This window comes from Lupinus angustifolius, chromosome LG08 (genome assembly GCF_001865875.1).
Source record: "Lupinus angustifolius cultivar Tanjil chromosome LG08, LupAngTanjil_v1.0, whole genome shotgun sequence".
NCBI classification, from domain to species: Eukaryota; Viridiplantae; Streptophyta; class Magnoliopsida; order Fabales; family Fabaceae; genus Lupinus; species Lupinus angustifolius.
The window spans coordinates 17,205,287-17,211,960 of NC_032016.1; the positions used below are offsets into that span (position 1 = coordinate 17,205,287).

The 6,674-nt window shown below is 36.1% G+C and overlaps 1 long non-coding RNA gene across 1 annotated transcript; it reads right to left on the reverse strand.

The window, feature by feature from the left end:
- On the reverse strand, positions 3,832 to 5,487 carry LOC109353737. Its single transcript, XR_002108483.1, has 3 exons — positions 5,197 to 5,487; positions 4,998 to 5,065; positions 3,832 to 3,929 (listed from the first exon to the last, which is right to left on the reverse strand). It is a non-coding gene; the product is annotated as an uncharacterized LOC109353737 (long non-coding RNA).

A 6,674-nucleotide genomic window follows, 5' to 3' on the forward strand; every position in this document is an offset into this window, starting at 1 on the left:
TGAAAGGCATTTCATGTTTAATTTCTCAATCATTTCATCTCACATGTTCATGTATTCATTGATGTTTTTGTGAAGATTTCGTATTCTGTAAAATCTGTTTTTAACTAATGCATTATCATGTTATATGAGACTTGTGTTAGAGTTGTAGAGTAAGGTCTTAATTGTTTAATTTGAGCATTGTAATTGCTTTAGATTACTCTATGTTTTTGTTGTAAAAAGTGTTGTAACTTTGGGAATCTCAAGGTGTCTTACCACCAATGAGATTGTGTTGTATCTTCATTAGCTTAGAGATCTTGATAGAAAGAATAGGTTCTTGGCTGGGGCTACACCGCAAGAAAGGTTTTCTGGGGCGGTAGGAAGTGAGTCAAACCAAGGGATAAGGTTCTTTAGTTTCAAGAAAGAGTCTAAGTGTTGTAATTGGAAGAATTGTTTGTAAAACGTTATTTCAATTATAGTGATGAAAAATCGCCCAGATCAGCCGGGAGGCCTAAATATAGTTTGCAAGTGGACACGCAAATGAACCACGATAAAAACCTTGTTGTAGGTTTTTTCTTTCCCTCTCTCTCTTTATTGCTTTAATCGATTACTTTGTATAGTTGTTTTAATTATAATATTCTGTTTCTATACTATACTGTTGTAACTCTGATATATCTGTTACCTCTGTATATTTGCTTCAATTTCGGTTGATTGTCGTGCAAGAAACTGAATGTGTTTGTGTAATCTGAGCTATTTTAATTGATTAAGTTGATTGCGTTAATCGATTATTTCTTTTCTGTTAATCGATTAATCTGGGGTTCTTTTAGCATTATTTGTTGTTTTCGAAAAGCGGATACTCTGACCGCTACACCTATTCAACCCCCCATTCCCCCCTTCTAGGTGTATTTTAGCTACTGATACCTAACAATCACTCCTTATGGCCTTAACCTTTATGGAAAATTGGGTCACTACTAGGATAATAAAGTCTTGGAGAGTTTTTGAGGCTTCCCCTTTAGACTTTAAACATAAAATCCAGGTATACCTAGAATGATCATCTACAATAGTCAAGAAATATCTATCATTATGAACAGAAAAAATAGCAATTGGTCCCCAAATATCCACATGAATTAAATCAAAGATTCACATCGAATGTGTATCACTAATAGGAAAAGCTAATTTCTTCTTCTTAGCAAAGTGGCATGTATCACAAGGGTGTTTCATATTAAAATCAATGTTAGGAAAGCTGCTTCTAATAGTGTGCATACAAGACTCAGATGCATGAGCTAGTCTAAGGTGCCATAGTATAGAAGAGTCACTTTTAATAGCATTAAGGGCATGTGTCTACATGGTGCTCTTCATGACATAAAGTCCATGTGATAAGCTAGCTATACCAATCATCCTCAAAGTTTGTCTTTCCTGGATCTTGCAAAACAAGTCATCAAATGTTAGGACATAGGGCAATTGTGAGGTTAGTTTAGGTATAGAGAGCAAATTATAATTGAAGCTGGATAGATATAGCACATCTGGAAGTATTAAGTATTGGTTTATTGGAACAATGCCTGAAATGTGTATGATGAGTTGAGAACCATTAGCCAGCTTGACATTTATTGGTTTAACATTCTTGAAAGATGTAAATAAGGATAAGGAAGAGGTAATGTGACCAGTGGCACCACTGTCCATAATCCAAGTAGTATATTGATATATGAGTTTAGGGGTACCTTTACTGCATTCACCATGCAGGGTGGATCAGTGGTGCTAGCAGAGAGGACATTTAATGTATCTTTTGCAGAAATCGTTCCACTTTGTTGTAGCATGTTGACAAGGCCTTTGAATTGTTATTGGCTCAGGCCAAAAACTTTCTCATTGTTATTACTCTTCTGCTCCCTATCTTGCCTAGTGTTGCTCACAGAGATGCAATTAGCTTGTTCAACTCTGCTTGATGGGAAATTAGCAGGGAATCCATGGATCTTATAACACGTTTCTATGGTGTAAGAGTGTAGAATTTGCCAGTGCTTGAAGGTCTTGTCCATGTTCCTCTATTGCTTGATCCGTAGTTCCCTCTGCCAGAGTTTGAATTGGATGGTATTCTTCCTGAATTGTATGTGGTATACCTCTCATTATTAGGTGTTCTTCTAGATGAGCCCCCCTTTTCCAGTTGGTTCCTAGTGCCATTGGTTTTGATTCAGATTGTTGGTCCTGTAGTTGGCCTTCTTGTTGAGTTACCAGTGATAGGACCTTAGTCATGTTGGGTAGAGGCTCAATTAGCATGATTTGAGATCTTGTGTTGTTGTAATTCTCATTAAGTCCTTTCAAAAATATGATTATTCAATCCTCCTCTCCATATCTCTTGAGGTTGCCCAAAGAGTTACAATTGCATAGTATATTACAATGGCAATTGGGAAAGGGTATGAAGTTGTCTAATTCATCCCATAGGGTCTTGAGTTCAGTGAAGTAATCTGACACACTCTTCTCACCTTGTCTGAGCGTAGTGACTGAGTCTTGTAGCTCTGCTATACGAAACAAGTTGCCTTGAGAGAATCTTTCTTTGAGTTCTTGCCATATATCTTGTGCCTTATCTATCCAAATGTTGCTTTGACTAATTGAGGGAGAAACCGACCTTACTATCCAAGATGTGACCATGTTGTTGGCTCTATCCTAAGCCTTGTATAGGGGATCAGTTTTAGGTGGCATCTAAATTGATCCATCAACGAACCTAAGTTTTTTTTGGATATTAAGCTCATCTTCATCGATCTGCACCATTGGTGGTAGTTCTTCCCATTGAGCAAGGGTGATACCAAGGTTGTTGTTGGAATCTCAGATGGGTGTTTATAAAATGGTGATGTTGTGTGGTCATTTAGGTCAATGTACTGAGTCATGGCTTCTGTGTGACGATTGGAAGAGGATAAGGGTGATTCACTCATTGAATGTAGCAGAGCTCTCTCTTTAAAGAGAGCTCTGATACCATAACAGAAAATGAAAGAATATGGTTTTGGTTCCCCTGATCAGATGGGGAAGAGATTGAGGGAGTGAAAGAGTGAACAATACCTCTATTCGTTTATTGAGAATAAGCCAATACAAAAGAGTGATATTTTTATATGTGATTATGAATGAAGGAAAAGCTCTATATGTAGCATATGGAAGGTAACTAACTTACAACAGAATTAACAGAATTAACTAACTTTCTAAAGGGGGAGAAAGGGTAGAAATGTAAGGTAACTTGTAGCTCAAGTAATTGAGGTGTATGGGTTAAGTTGGTAATCTAGTGCGCCAACTTGGTTGAGTGATTTGCCTTGGTGCATGTTGATTGGTGCATCTTCTGTGGTGCCTTGCTCGGTCAGGTTGGTGGGTCCTTGGTGTGTTGCTGACGCAGAGTGCTTGGTCAGGTTGGTGTGCCCTTGGTGTGTTGCTAATGTAGAGTGCTCGGTCACATTGGTGCGCTGCTGGTGCGTGGCTGATGTAGAGTGCTCGGTCAGATTTGTGCGCTGCTGGGGCGTGGCTGATGCGAGTTTCTCGGTCAGGTTGGTGTGTCGTTGGTCCGAGGCTGATGCGGGTTTCACGGTCAAGTTGGTATATTGCTGGTGCGTGCCTGATGTGTGAATCTCGGTCAGGTTTAAGTGTGATCCTCGGTCAAGTTGTATTGTTTGGTCTAATATACTCTATCAGAACATTTCAATGCACTACGATTTACTCACTTACTGAAATAAGATAATTAACAAAATTATGATTTTGATATAAGTTAAAAATTGTGTTTGGCACAACACTATCGGTTATGTTCAATGTAATTATATAAAGGACATCACTAGAAGTGTGTTTAGCTAAAATTGAGTAAAGTTAACATGTCTAGAAGAACCCGGTTGTCGTATGGCAACATTAGAGACAACTCCATTAGCAGAAAGAATGTATATTTCTCATGGACCCTTATGGGCAAATGACATAATCTTCAAAGAAAAATCCTGCAAAGTGAAAAGGTAAGATCTCTATCTATCTTATTAATGCAATACATCAAAAAAAAATACAACAACCAAGCCTTAGTCCCACCAGGTGCGTCGGCTTGACTACATAGGTTGAACGACGCCATACTGCTCTATCACAAATCATGTTCATTTCATAAAACATTGATCTTTTTATATTTTCTAATTGTTTCATTTATGGTTTTTCTTGGCCTCCTACTTCCTTTAAATTTGGACTAACGTCCATTTAATATACTCTCCTTACTGAGTTTATAATGGTCTCCTCCATACATGCCTAAACCATCTGAGGCGTGATTCTAATATCTTTTCTACAATATGAACTATCAACTTTCTCCCTAATGCATTCATTTATAATCCTATATTATTTGGTGTGTCCATACATCCAATGCAACATTTCCATTCCCCTCAATTTGAATCCAACGGTTTACATTCCCCTTAATTTCAATATCGTGTTGTATGATGTGATCTCCAATCTTTACCTCTACAATAGGATTTGTACACATCTTCTGATACTCCAAGTAGAACAATAAAATCCACAAAAAGCATGTTTGGTAACACTTTAATTTTGGCAAATAGTAACTTTTTTTCTTTAAAAAAATATTCAAAAACCTCTCTTAGATGGCTTTTGATTATAAACTATTTTGAATAGAAAATCAAGTAATTCATGTAGGTGCGCTATCTCTAGCTGAAATTTTACAGAATTTCAGGCCCGTTTTAAATAATAAAAAAATCAATGCAAGTATGTGATTGTGGTACGGATAACAATTACTTGGTCTTTATGGTTGGCTCATAATGGGTTAAATTTTAGGAATGCAGTTTTTGATGTAGTACATGTGACAGACTTGATTAAGGTTATCACTCTATCGATTTAATGATGTCAGGAGTTTTGAGGTTTCTTTTATAAATTGGTGTAAAGATCCAATTTCTTGTATATTGATTTTTGCTAATCCTCTCGTATTTGGGATGAGTACCCCTATAATCTCTTCTAATACAATTTTTCTTATATAAAAACTAATATGAAAAACAAATGCACACTAATTTCCGCATTACCACTCCAGTATAAACGGTCACCACATGTGGAGTAAAATCCTCAACAATCATGATTGGAAACACCTAACCTGCCAAGATTACAGACACAGAAATACTCAATGTAGCATATATATCGGTTTAAATCCTTTTCAAACCAAGTTAAATTCCGCAAATAATACAACTTTCCAACCATAAATTTCAAATGAACAAAAACACATACCAACACTAGATTGACATCCACAAACTCTAAAGTCCATATCTTTTTCATCCATAGTGAGCCCTAACATACTATTTAGCCACTATCGGGAAGAAAATTAAAACAATTGAAAATGATTACATAAAAATTGCATCAACGTGGTTTTTATGAAAATGTACATTTTTTTTAAATTTTGGGCTTCAATTAGAACCCAACCCCATCAGTCCTATAAAGAAAAATTCTCAAACCCATAGACAGTGGACTTCAAACATCCTTAACAACAAGTACAAGAATATGAGATTCCATGAATTATGTCAGCAAAAAGATTTGATTTTTCTTATAATGGTAGAAAAAACTTGATTTTGGTCAGTGTTTTAAATTATGATGGCTGCAGGAAAATTGTGGAAAAATACGGTAGATATAGTCCATAAACCACAATATTGCTACTACAATTATGATTCCGAATTGCAAATTAAAACACTTGTACTTTTCTACCACTCACCAAAAGAAGCAAATTGTTGTTGCCAGTTGGTAGAGGCAGTTGAAGTTGGAGACAAAGCAAAGCGTGATGGTGTTTTTGCACCTTGATATTGAACATTCAATTTCCCATATGAGTTATATTTTCTTGGCCTCCCTCTCTTCTTAACAACCAAATCAATACTCCCTCCTTGTGATATTGTCATTGTTGTTGCTTCTGGCACTGTAGAAAGATGAGGCACTGTTATTGTTGGTGTTATCTTCATTATTGACCATGTTTGTCGTAATAATGACATGTGGAAATGATGGATTGGTTACTGGTTGTGGTGGGTGTGGCACTGCAGAAACAATGTTGTTTGCATTTTCTTCCATGAATGTAAATGATGTGAAGAAGGAAGATGAAGAAACAAAGGTGCAAAGAAAAAAGTTATGCAGAGGTTCTTAATTATCTGTACTTCTAGATATGGGAAACTAATAAAGGTCATTGATAAGTTTGATGAAGAAATGTGCAAATGGCGCCAAAGAAGGGTAGTAGTAGGGATGTGATATTTTTTCTCCCTTTTTATCTTTAACAAAATAAAATATGAGTGTACTATGTAACACTTGTTTTTTAGAGCACTTTTAATTAAGTAATTAGTATTAATGGATTAATTATATAAATTAATCAGTAATGTTTTAGGCTAAACCTCAGTTGAGTTTTAGTCTTGTATTATGATTTTCTTGCTTGCCCTATTTTTCAAGAGTTTTGGAGAATAAAAGTTTCTGAGACGATTTCGGGTCTTTTTATCGAGTTTTTGCCCAATTTTTGAGTTCCCTAACTCGGAATCGAATTCCGATTTCTCCTCACCTAGAAATTGAAGTTTCGACGTTTCGGGAAAATATCCTAAATTGGGAGATTGTATATTTCCAGACGAAATTATCCGAAAATGTTCGGACACGACGTTTATCGGGAAATTACATCAAATCAATAAAGTTGGAAGTCATCATTTCATGAGCTACTTGTTACACAAGTAATGCAAAAGCTT